Source organism: Antechinus flavipes, chromosome 6 (genome assembly GCF_016432865.1).
Source record: "Antechinus flavipes isolate AdamAnt ecotype Samford, QLD, Australia chromosome 6, AdamAnt_v2, whole genome shotgun sequence".
NCBI classification, from domain to species: Eukaryota; Metazoa; Chordata; class Mammalia; order Dasyuromorphia; family Dasyuridae; genus Antechinus; species Antechinus flavipes.
In genome coordinates this window covers 260,978,882-260,992,399 of record NC_067403.1, presented here as the reverse complement: position 1 = coordinate 260,992,399, position 13,518 = coordinate 260,978,882, and the positions used below count along the sequence as shown (strand labels likewise).

General features: G+C 38.8%; 1 pseudogene; it reads right to left on the bottom strand.

The window, feature by feature from the left end:
- Positions 1–6,998: 6,998 nt before the first annotated feature.
- Positions 6,999–7,984, bottom strand: LOC127540244 (mas-related G-protein coupled receptor member A-like; annotated as a pseudogene).
- Between the last annotated feature and the right edge of the window lie 5,534 nt (positions 7,985–13,518).

The window sequence follows — 13,518 nt, the reverse complement described above, 5'->3', positions numbered from 1 at the left end:
CTAAAAGACATTTCATTTATTAAATATCCATTTTTAAATGAAAGATTATATTTAACTTTGCTGGATAAGTTAAAATAAAAGCAGATAGAAAAATGAAGCTAAAATCAAAGCCCAACAATATTTTATTAAAAAGAAACTTATAAATGGGAGATAAAGACAGAGTTAAAATGAAGAATGACAAACAATTTATTCTCCCCCAACTGATGGGAAAAGGGCAGGGATAGCAATCATGATATCTAACAAAGTTAAGGGTAAAATTGATTCATTTAAAAATATAAACAGAGTTTCTATATTTTGATATGAGTTAATATCTGTATGGAACTCATATGCACCAAATACAATGGCAACAAATTTTATTTATTTATTTTATTAATAATAACTTTTTATTCTTGAAATACATGCAAAGATAGCTTTCAACATTTACCTTTGCAAAGTCTTGTGTTCCAGATTTTTCTCTTCCCCTTTCTCCAACCTCCTTATTCTAGACAAGTAATGAATATATGTTAAACATTCTAGAATTCTAGAAACCAACTTTTTAAAAGGTAATGAATTACGGTTGGAGATAAGTATTAATACCTTAATAGTGTGAGTTTTTAATCTTTAGCTTTCAGATTGGTAAATCTAACTAAAAGTAAATAAGAAAAATATTAAGAAAATGGATGGAATTTCAGAGAAGCTAGATGTAATAGCTATCTGGAAAGAATTGACTAGAAAGAGAAATTAACCACTTTTCCTTGCCACTTTATAGTACCTTTACAAAAATTCACCATCTATCAAGATATTAAAATTTTATAGTTAAAATCAGAAACATTAAAGGTATCCTTTTCAGAACATAATTCAATAAGAGTTATATTTAATGAGATACCACAAATACATTGATCAAAAACTAAATGATAATGAAAGCACCTATTCTTAAAGAATGAGTGGGTTAAAAAAGAAATCAAAGGAAAGATAACTTGATTAAAGAAAATACCAATAATGAGACAACATGTCAAAACCTATGGCAAACAAACAAAGCAAATTTATATCCTTAAATACTTGCATCAATAAAATACAGAAAGAACAGATCAAGGAATTGGGTATTCAATTTAAACTGGGAAAAGGACAAATTGAAAAATTCTAAGTAAACACTAAATTGAAAATCCTAAAAAATCAAAAATCAATTTAGTAGTATTTAATTAAGAAATAAAACAATGAGTTGATTTTAAGGAAAAAACTCAATAAATTGAATAATTGACTGATTTTTAAAAAGAGAAGAAACCCAGATCACTAATATTAAAAGTGAAAAGTGTTAAGCTACCATTAAGGAAGATGAAACAAAATCAATTATATGGAGTTATTTTGTCCAATTATATGTCAATATATTTAGCAATTTAAGTGAAATGGAAGCATATTTACAAAAATATAAATTGCCAAGATTAGAAATAGAAATAGAATAGCTATATATACATATTTTATGTATGTGTGTGTATGTATGTATACTTTTTTTACCTTTCATTTTTTAAATAGTGTTTGATTTTTTCCAAATATGTGGAAAAATAGTTCTTAATATTCACCCCTTACATCCCTGTGCTCCAAATTTTTTCTCCCTCTACCTCCCATTCTTCAAATAGCAAGCCATTTGATACAGGTTCAACATGTGCAGTTCCTCCAAATATACTTCCATATTCATCATGTTTCATGAGAAAGGACAAGTCAGAAGGGGAAAAAATGTGAGAAATGGAAAAAAACAAACAAACAAAAACAACAAAAATGTGGAAATACTATACTTTCATCCAGACCCTGGCCTCCATCTGTCTCTGGGTGCAGATGGTAATTTCTATCTCAAGTTCATTGGTATTTCTTTGTCACTATTCAAAAGAGATAAGTCCATCACAATGGATCATCACATAATTTTGTTGTTACTGTGCACAATGTTGTATTGGTCCTGCTCACTTTACCCAATAACAATTCACGCAAATCTTTCCAACCTGCTCATCATTTCTGATAGAACAACAATACTCCATCACATTCAGATAACACAACCCAGTCAGCTGCTTTCCATTGATGGGCATCCAGTCAATCTCCAGCTTCTTGCCAATACAAAAAGGGCTGCTACAAAGATTTCTATACATGTGGGTTCCCTTTTCTCCTCCATAATCTCAATGGGATATAGATCCAGTAGAGACATTCCTGGATCAAAGAGCACTCACAGTTCTATAGTCCCTTGAGCATAGCTCTAAATTGCTCTCCAAAATGGCTGGAGCAGTTCACAATTCCTTCAACAATGTACCAGTGTCCTAATCCTCCTACATCCCCTTCAATATTCATCACTATCTTTTCCTGTCATCTTAGCCAATCAGAGGTAGTACCTGAGAGTTGTCTTAATTTGCATTTCTCCAATCAACAGTGATTCGCAACATTTTTTCACATGATTAGAAATGGCCTTAATTTCTTCATTTGAAAGTTGTGTGTTCATATCCTTTGATCATTTATCCATGGGAGAATGTCTTATTTTTTATTTTTTGTTGAGGCAGTTGGGGTCAAGGGATTTGTCCTTTGTCACATAGCTAGGAAGTGTTAAATGTCTGAGGCCAGATTTGAACTCAGGTCCTCCTGCCTTCAGGGCTGGGACTCTATCCACTGTGCCATATAGCTGTCTCTAATGGCTAGTATTCTTACAAATTTGAGCCAATTTTCTCTATATATATTAGAAATGAGGTTTTTATCAGAAACACTGGCTATAAAATTATTTCTCCATCTTTCTCCTTCCCTTCTAAACTTGCATTTATTGGGTGTATTTTTATAAAACTTTTTTAATTTAATGTAATCACAATTATCCATTTTGCCTTTCATAATGTTTTCTAGTTCATTTTGCCATAAATTCCTCCTTTCTCCACAGATTCAGATCAGAGACAGACTATTTGTTGTTTTCATAATTTGCTTATGATTTCATGGTTTATGTCTAAATCATGAACCTATTTTAAACTTATCTTGGTATAGGGTGCTTTGAATAGACCTATTTTAGAAAAAAGAAATTGAACAGGCCAAATGAGCTTTGAGGGAAAAAACACTTGGTATAGATGGATTTATCCAACACTTAAAATTAACCAATTCTAATATTAAATAAATTGCCTGGAATAATAGCCAAAGTTGGGTTCCTACTAACCTCCTATTAAGAAATAAATATGATATGGATACTTAAACCACAAAGAGTAAAAACAGAGGAAGAAAAATATTGACTAATTTGACTAATGAATATGGAGGCAAAAATACTAAAATAAAATATTAGCTAAAAATTGTAACAATATATTACAAAAATATAATTTATAACTAAGTGGGTTTTATATGTTAGAAATGCAGGGAGGATGTTTTAATGTAAAGAAAAATGTCAACAAGATGGATTATATAAATAATAAAATTTTAGAAATATCATGTGATCACCCTATTCTGTGTTTAGACCAGATCTATAGGGAAGAGGCTGGAGGTAAAGAAAGAAGGAGGAGGCTGGAGATTGGAATACATTTTGGCAGTTGCTCAGACTGAAGAAGTGAATTGAAGGACAACTAGTGGACTAGAAGGCAGAGGGGGAAGCAAGTAAAATGAGTCCTGCGGGGGGGGAGGGAGGAGGAATGTGCAGAAGATGGCGGGATTCAAAACTTGAAGATCTAAAAAGGAAAATGGAAGGAATGAAGGTTAGTTAGAAGATCATTCTAACTAATGAAGAAATTAGAAGCAAAACCTCTAGCTTTTTTTTTTTTTTAATAATTTTTTATTGATAGAACGCATGCCAGGGTAATTTTTTACAGCATTATCCCTTGCATTCATTTCTGTTCCGATTTTTCCCCTCCCTCCCTCCACCCCTTCCCCCAAATGGCAAGAGTCCTTTACATGTTGAATGGGTTGCAGTATATCCTAGATACAATATACATGTGCAGAACCAAACAGTTTTCTTGTTGCACAGGGAGAATTGAATTCAGAAGGTATAAATAACCCCAGAAGAAAAACAAAAATGCAAGCAGTTTATATTCATTTCCAGTGTTCTTTCTCTGGGTGTAGCTGTTTCTGTCCATCTTTGATCAATTAAGGCTCTCTTTATCAAAGAGGTCCACTTCCATCAGAATACATCCTCAAAGAGTATCGTTGTTGAGGTATCTAATGATCTCCTGGTTCTGCTCATTTCACTCAGCATCAGTTCATGTAAGTCTCGCCAGTCCTCTCTGTATTCATCCTGCTGGTCATTTCTTACAGAACAACAATATTCCATAATCTTCATATACCACAATTTATTCAGCCATTCTCCAATTGATGGGCATCCATTCATTTTCCAGCTTCTAGCCACTACAAACAGGGCTGCCACAAACATTTTGGCACATACAGGTCCCTTTCCTTTCTTTAGTATCTCTTTGGGGTATAAGCCCAATAGAAACACTGCTGGATCAAAGGGTATGCACAGCTTGATAACTTTTTGAGCATAGTTCCAAACTGCTCTCCAGAATGGCTGGATGTGTTCACAATTCCACCAACAATGTATCAGTGTTCCCTGTTTTCCCACATCCCCTCCAACATTCCCCATTATCTTTCCCTGTCATTCTAGCCAATCTGACAGGTGTGTAGTGGTATCTCAGAGTTGTCTTAATTTGCATTTCTCTGATTAATAATTATTTGGAGCATATTTTCATATGTCTATAAATAGTTTCAATTTCTTCGTCTGAGAATTGTCTGTTCATATCCTTTGACCATTTATCAATTGGTTTGATTTCTTATAGATTAGGGTCAGTTCTCTATATATTTTGGAAATGAGGCCTTTATCAGAACCTTTGATTGTAAAAATATTTTCCCAGTTTATTAAAACCTCTAGCTTTTACAAAGGATCTGGATGGTTCACGCCCTTGACAAAAAACTGGGAAAGGGGGATGGTGATTTTGAACCAATCTTGGCAATTATGGAAAACATTTTAACTGTTAATGGTTCAATCCTGAAACCCAGCAGCTAACTGGGGACCTGGAGGAGAAAATGCTGGAATTTAAGAAGAAAAGATTAATGTTTTAAAAAGCTGGAGAAGAAAAGGGACTAGAAATGAAGGCTGAGAATAAAAGCAAAAAAGGTAAATTAAGTCTCCTGAGCAATAGTCCCTTGCTAATTAAAATGAAGGAAAACCTACAAAAGGAGATAGACACAACTATCATTTTTCCAAATGTTTCTCAGATAAGTCACCAGAAGATACATGAAAGAATTTAGTCAGTGAATGGACCAAGACAAAGACCATAAATCCCAAGCTTTACCACCCCCTTCTTCAAATGATTCGGAATCCCAAATCTCCCACATTGTGATGGCGTTTCCTAGTCATCTCCTGCAGGATATTGGTGATAGCAAACAGGAGGAGCACAAAGGATGATCCCAGCACTTGCCAAACAATTACATGTCCTCTGTGGTGAGATGGTGAAGAAACAGTCACCCTTTTATATGCAGTCTCTTCTGCTGCCAGTTTTGATGCTAGACTTGCTTTGGACCAAGACCTAATGAAAGTTCCAGGGCCCACCAACTGGGCTGTTCATTGTGAGACCAATGAGGCCATAAAATCTTCACTCCTACAAAATCCTCTGCTAAGGGGCTTCTCTTGGGATGGGAAAGATTCTCCTTTACCTTCATTCAGACATTCAGGATTGTCAGTCAGCTAAGGGTCTCCTTTCCATATAAAGATATTAACCCTAGTTACTCAGAACTTCCAGTTGTTATTAGAAATGGTTCCTCCCAATAGCTTCACCATCATGATTTCCCAAAGCTCTTTCTGGGAAGTACAAACTTTCACAGGGGAAATGAAATCGGCCAATGGTCATTTCTCTAGGATGTATGGAGCTCCTAGTTGGGACAAAGACCTTGAGACCTGGGGAATACCAAAAAGTTGATGAAATGAGTCCAATAAAATTATATCTGAAAGCAATCTATTAAAAGGTGCACTTAGAGGAATTGTCGATTCCCTGAGCACTGGGTATAAATTCAAAGGAGCCTTTAATCCCTGGCCAGCCAGCTCCCAAAGCTTCTGCTCCAGGACTCCCCTCCTTGCTTCCAAGATGGAGCTGAGAACAGAAGCTTGATTGATTTTAAAAATCAGTTGGTATTTGTGTGTGTGTGTGTGTGTGTGTGTGTGTGTGTGTGTGTGTGTGTGTGTGTTTCTTCTTCCTTTACTCTTCAGGACAGGGACAGTGACCATTTGTTGTGGAAGTCTTCCTCTGAGCTGTTGATATGTGAACCCCTGGCCTGAGGTCCCTAGGTAAAGTAGCCTCCAGCAAGCTATGGAAGTGCAAAGTACACAGAGCATTTATTGGATCTGAAATTAGAAAGATCTGAGTTCAAGTCCAGTCTCAGATGCTTCCTGGTTTGGGGAGCTTGAGCAAGTCATTGAACACTCTGCCTGCCTCTATTTCCTCAAGTATAAAATGGATATGTGGAGAACACATCCCTCCAGGTGTATTGTGAGGATTAAATGAGTTTTTTGTTGTTTTTGAGGCAATTGGGGTTAAGTGACTTGCCCAGGGTCACGCAGCTATTTCTTGTTCTATCTAGTGTGTCACCTATCAGCCCCTAAATGAGATATTTTGAACAGCTTACTACAGTTACTATTATAGTCTTGTTGTTCAGTCATATGACCCTATCTGGGGTTTTCTGGACAAAGATACTGGAGAGCTTTGCCATTTCTTTTGATAGTTCATTTTATAGATGAGGAAACTGAGTCAGAGTTGAGTGCCTTGTGCAGAGTTATACAGCTAGTTTCTCAGACTAGAGGTGACCTCAGTTCTTCCCATTCCAGGCCTTGGAGTTCTATCTTTTTTCAATATTCAGCTGCCTGGTATACAATAGGCACCTAATAAATGTTCATTACCTAGAGCTCATATCTTAGGCATCCACATAAATAATGGAAGGGGAATCCTGATTTTCCTCCCAGGGAGAGGGGAGCTGCTAGTGGGTCTGGGGCAGGAGTCTCTTTCCAAGGACTGCTGTGTCTCAACATCTTGCTCTTAGGCTCGGAGTGTAGTCTCCTGGCTGCTGGTGTGGGGGGTGTTTGTTGTCCCACCTCCTAACTCCTGCTCGTCCCCAAGGGCCCTCTGGAGCACCACCCTGAGAGGCTCCCTCCGCTTATTCCCTAGTCTGCCCACGAAGAAGTAAATGAGGGGGTTCACGCTGCTGTTCACACAGGCCAGGAGGTCATAGAGCCAATAACGTATGAAGCCTATATCGGAGTAAAAAGGTATGATATTCCTGACCCCCCAGGGCAGGCCGCAGAGCAGGAACACGAGGACCGTGAGCAGCACCAGGAGGTAGAGCCTGGGGGGCCGCCGGAGCAAGGAGCTGCACTGGACCCTCAGCAGCAGGATCAGGCTGGACACGCACATCTTACAGGTGAGGAGGAGGAGCCACGCAACCAGGATGGTGAAGAAGTTGAGACATTGCAGAGATCCAGATTCCCGCATGGCAAAAGATAGTAGGCAGAACATCCCGGCAGAGCCCAGATCCCGGCGCAGACCGCGGCCGACGTGTGCTTGGGGCGGTGACATCGGTACCAGAGTGGGGAGAGCGCGGAGAGACAGCGCTCGGTGCTGATCGCCGCCAGGAGGCTCAGGCCCGCAGTGTAGAACAGGTATCTGAGGAAGTACAGTATTGTCCGTGTTAAATTTTCAAAAATATATCTAAAAAATTCATTTATACTGATCAGAAAGGAGCAGCAGAGGAAGAGGGCGTCGGCCGCCGCCAGGTTGAGGATGTAGACGGAGAAGGGGTTCCTCCGGATGCGGAAGCCCAGGAGCCACAGGACGGCGCCGTTCCCAACCAGCCCAAGCGGGGCAATGAGCAGAGAGAGGATGTGAATCCAGTCATAAAAGTCAAGGCTTCGGGATGAACTCTCATTTTCACTATAGTCCATTGAATTGTGGGAATCATTTACCCGATGTTCAGGCGGAGTCACAGTCATGTTGGGGGGTCCGCGCTCCATGACGCCCTGCTCCTGTTAGACACCCTGGGGACACAGAGACATAGAAGGACATCAGGGAGTTTCCCGCCATTGATGCCTCAATCTCCCTTCAAGAGTCAGAGCCTCCTCTACCTCACTGCCTCTTTCTAGGGCGCAGGTAGGGGGCGGTACAGTGCATAGAGGTGTGGGCCTAGGGGAAAAGATAAATTGTAACTTTCTCAGAAACTTCCCAGTGAGAAAAATCTTTTTTCATCATATTAATAACTGATCATTAAGAGTAAGACTTTACCTTCCCATTTCTTCATTAAGAAACCAGCCCCCAGTAGATAACATCGTCTGTCTCTGAATGACATTTTTCATGCACGAATTTGCTTAAACCCTTGAGGTACATGATTTTCCTTCATGAAAGAGAAGTTTGTGTAGGTGTTAGAGACGTTTCTCCTCCTCTGAGAACTGCCCTGTCAGCTGGTAGGACGGGCCCAGGAGGTAAAAGGGGGCTTGGCCTCTGACCAGGAGGTTGTGTCTTACAAGGAACTTAATAGGTTCCTTGAGATGAAGGGCTGCGGTCTCTTGCTAGATCTCCCCTAGGCACAGCATTAACTCCAGGTGTCCCCCTTCCGTGAATCACCTACGCAGTGCGGAGCGGACTAGGCACGGGGTAATCCCAGAGGAGAGCAAATATCAGTAACCAGCTTTGCGTCAACAGAGAGATGCAGAGAGAGACGAGGCACAACAGGAACGCTCGCCCTTGTACTCTCTTGCTCTTGTTTCCTGCTGAGATACCAATAAATAAAGGCTACTTTGCGTCTCAAGGTCGGCTCACCTTCGTGTGTGTATGTGGGATTAATCCAGAAACTGATATGTATGGCCTTGGCAGTCTAGAATAGGGTACACAGTCGGTCCGGTACATGGAGGTATTATTTTTACCCACTCACTTTCATGATTCATTGGCTGGGGAGGGATGGATGCCTTTGTGAAGGTACCTGGGGGCAGCTAAAGCTCCTCGTGCCCTCAGCAGGTGGAGAAGAAGGCTCCTGTAGCTCTCCTGTTCCATCCCCTCAGGGACTGGGATCTCTACCCTCAGGCACAGCCCCCTTTCTGAAGACTTTTAAAGAATTTAATACTCTCCTGAGACATCTTTGGCTTGCAGATAAGATCTGATCTCAAGGTCTTATTTCCTGGCCATCGCTAAAAATCTTATTATTAATTGCCCCAAAATTGTCTCCAGGACTTGTCATTACTTACATTGGCTGTGCAACCCTGGACATATTATTTAATATTTCTCTCCCTCTGGTTACAAATTGCAAAATGAGACCAAAAATAGCAGGAACCTCACAAAGATCTTTAGAAGATCCAATGAGGCAGTATTTGTGGTGTGCTTAACACTGTACCCAAGTAGGTCATTGGAAAAAAAAGCTGTTTTCATTTTCCCTTTTGCCTCTTTTGTCATGATGTGACTGAGAGGTATAAAAATGACTCTTTTGGAGAAGATTGGGGGGTACACGTGTAGAATCACCTTTCTTCTCTGACCACACTCAAATTCAGCCTTTGTTTCCCTCCCTCTTTTCTTTTTTCTTTAGGGCTTGGGGGTTTGGCTCCTTCTAAAACCAATGTGGACAGGCCTAAAAGTGGGCAGAACCACTGAATTTGAAACAATGGACATTTGTTTATTTGTTGGATGTATGCATCCACTTTCTGTTTCTTTACTCTTTAATCAATTCATCCATCCGATTATTTACATTTTATATATTTATCAATAACTTTTCCTTATGCATAATTTATATTGTTGTTTATGCTCTCCCCCACAGAAAATCAATTTTTCAAAATCAAAGTGAATGGGAATAGTGACGATTCCTAAGAGAACATAGGGTAAAATAGCCAGATCTTGGACCTAATCTTCAGGAAGTCACTTAACCCTCAGGAAGTAGACAATGTTGTTGACCATTCATCAATGGTTACTTCCTTCTCAGTCTAGCCAAAGAATTTAAAAATTAACAGGAAAGGGGCAGCTAGTTAGTGTGATGAATAGAACACCAACCTTGAAGTCAGGAGGACCCGAGTTCAAAAGTGGGCTCAGACACTTAACACTTCCTAGTTATGTTTCCCTGGACAAGTCACTTAAACCCAATTGCCTCACCAAAAAAAAAAAAAAAAAAAAAAAAAAAAAAAAAAAAAGAAATAGGAAGGAGGGGATATTCCCACGTCTTTTCTACTATATAATCCATTCTCTTTCTGCCATGTCCACACATCATGCTGGATTGTCCAGTTGATGTGCTTGGACCTCTTCTTGCAATGATGGAATAAATGCTTTCACTTTGTATCTGGAGGTGCTTCCAAATTGTTGATTTAGTTAAGGGGAGAGTCTAGCACCCCATCCCTCACAGATTATGGGGATTGTCCAGGATCTGTAACTTCCCAGAGAGATGGCTGGGGATTCTCATACGCGGGCAGCTGCCAGATTGACAGATTGTCTCCAATCGTCCTGGAGATCGGACTCCCAGCCTCCCTCTCTGTGAAATCTGGACCCAAGGTGGAAGCTCTCAATAAAAAGAGAAAGCAGAAATAAAATCTCCAAAGCAGCCCAAGGGTAAGGACCAAATATATGCTTGTTGTTTCTATCTAGAGATGGTTCCAAGTAGTCAGTTTGGGTAAGGGGGGGGAGGGGTCTAGCATCCCATATCACATGAAAGAATCAAATAAAAGAGAAAAATATGTCAATGTATGAAAATAATTCATTTAGATGCCAACTGTATTCCTATCAGTATTAACCCATTTCATAGAATAATAAAGTGAGAGTGATCATAAATTCTGCATATTAAACCCTAGAAATATGAGCTGTAGATTTCAAATTTACTTGCTTACATCATATGGAGCTAACTAGAACTCCTCTTTCCCCTGGTATTCCTTGTCATATAATGTCCTGGTCATTACCAATCCCATTGGTGGAGAAGACTGTACTCCATGGAAAATCCTCCACTTTATTTTTGTACCTCGGGACTATTTTCTCCTGTCCAACATGAGCAGGTGACCATCATATGATCATGAGCACTTATTCAGGGGAGATGGCACCAATCTGTGACCTCTCTGCTGACGTGTCATTTTTGAACTTTAAGAACAAGCTCTACCAACCAATGCTTTCTCTATTTCACCAAGTCTTTTTTGTATATTTGGGTATCAAACTTTATAAACACAAGGCCCTGGAAGAACAGGGTATTTTATATCAGGAGGAAGGTCTGAGGTCCATTTCATTAGAGGGGAATATGAACCATTGGCTCAGAGTTCCACCTCAGTTTCCTTTATTGGAGATTGGACACTTCTAATACCCATATTTTTGGCATCCTGAGATGGGATGCTAATGTTCACAACTGAACCTCTTAAGTCTGAGCCCTGCAAACGCTTCTGAAAGGAAGAGCAATCCAGATAGAATTTTCACTGATGGCTACATCTCAGACACTGGTTCTAAGTTCTTGGATTCCCCTTGTTGTCTGCACTCAAAGGGGAACTTTCAGTGTTTCACAGTGGGTAAGGAACCCAGCTAGAGGATCCTCTAATCAGTTTGCAGATGGGTAGGCTTTAGAGGAGTGTTCCTCCACTGGAGAGCCCTGACTACATTTTGAGGGAGGAATAATTCAGACCAGTAATCTTAGGGGAGACATTTCCTATCTCAGTGAGAAGCCTATGGCTATCCTGGGGTCCCACCCTCCTCTAACCTGAGAAGAAGGCTCCTTTTGGATTTACAGAGATGAGGAAAGGCAAAGGTTATTTCACTTGTCTTTACTTATTCCAGTCTGTCACTGACTATCAGAACTCAATTTTCAGAAAGTCTTAAACAGTTATAAAATTTGCTGAATATTCACTTCTCAAGGACCTATAGGTCCCGTTTGAGTTTTCTTAGGAAACTAAGGGTAAAACTGGAAAAAAGAATGGAAAAGTTTTGGAGAATTTTCCAGAGTGAATCCCTGAATATTATAGTATTAACTGTAGAAGGTAGCTAGGCAGAACTCAGGTGGTTAGAAGATTATGTACTTCTAGTCCTAATGGTCTCTAGTACCCTTTAGGGGAATATCTCAGAGGGTATAAACTGAAAGGTGGATACTTCAGAAATGTAGCTCAATTCTTCAAGGGGATGCTCCAACTAAGAGCACCACTCCTGACTGGGGATATACACAGGAGAGATGGGTAAGGTAGAAGAGGAGAAATACATCCTACAGGACCTCCCTTGGGATAGGGGTGGACTCCTTCTGGGAGGATGACTAAAGAGAGATAGTTTGTTATGAAAAGTTTGTTGGGATCAGTTTTTCTTCCTGTGGTTGTACTTTGGCAAAAAGTCAGTCAGGGAGTGTTAGCCTAACTGCTTGAGGGGAGGGAGGAACCCTTTTTCTCAGAGATCCAAATAAAATTCCTTTCTGCTTTTGCCTTAAGAAATCTCCTTAATTTATCTGATTTAGTTGAGCCAGGTGATCTTGTCCCACACAGTGTGATCAATAAAAAGAAACAGATTGCAAAAAAATTTAAGTTCCCAAAAACATTTAAAAGAGGACAATTTTTTTCTTCCCACACTTGCCTTGTTGGAGACTGCTAAGATAAAAGACAGATTCAGTAATAAATTGAAAATTTAATTTAAAAAAGAGATGTTTGGAAACCAAGTTGTTAAAAAAAAAAGAACAATTTTTTTCATTTCTAAATTGTAATTTGGATGTTTTTATAAATTATTATGATGAACATATGGAGGTACTATCAAACCCTAGAAGTTAATAAAATCTCTAATAAGAACAAAATTCACAGATCAGTTCTTTTTTTTTTTTAAGGGATCATTACAATAACTAGAAATGGATTTAAATCTGAAGTTTGCTTTTTGAGAACTACCTTATTTATCATTAGATATCTTCAGAGAAATTTAACAAACTAGGAATTCAAGGAAGTGTTATAAGAAAAAAAAAACTTAGTAAAGGGTATAGCAGAAATTAGATTTAAAATCTTGTGAGCTTAAATAGTTCTTCAATTCAAAATTTTAAAAAAGGTAACATCTTTCCTAAACTTGAAAAAGTTTTAGCTAACCAATCTCCAAGTCTGAAATTTTGGTGTTATCAATATGTGAAATTAGATTTAATTTTATTGTAGAATAAAGTGTAGAATTGAGTGGAGGACTTTACTTAATTTTGGGATAAGTTTATGGAAGGAAGGAATTTTTATTCTTCGAAGACAGAATAAGGCAAAGTTAGAGCATTTTCAGGAAAGAATAAATAGTGGCAAGGTAGAATTGGAGTTTATTTTCCCTTCTGTTATTACGGCTTTAAAATTGGAGTTTATTTTCCCTTCTGTTATTATTGCTTTTAAACAATTTAAAACAATTCCTTTTAAGGCATCAAGAAAGTCCTAATTGGGACTCCTTATTGAAGGTCAATCCCAACACCCTCTCAGGAAAAGGGAAACTTGTTTTGAAATCAGAAAGCAAGGAAGATCCTATTGCAGTTTAAATCAGTTACTTGGGTCAATTAAATATAGCGTATGCATTTTCAGTGCAAATTCAAGATTTGAAAGAAAAGGTTTTGGAGTTTCAAAAAGAAAAT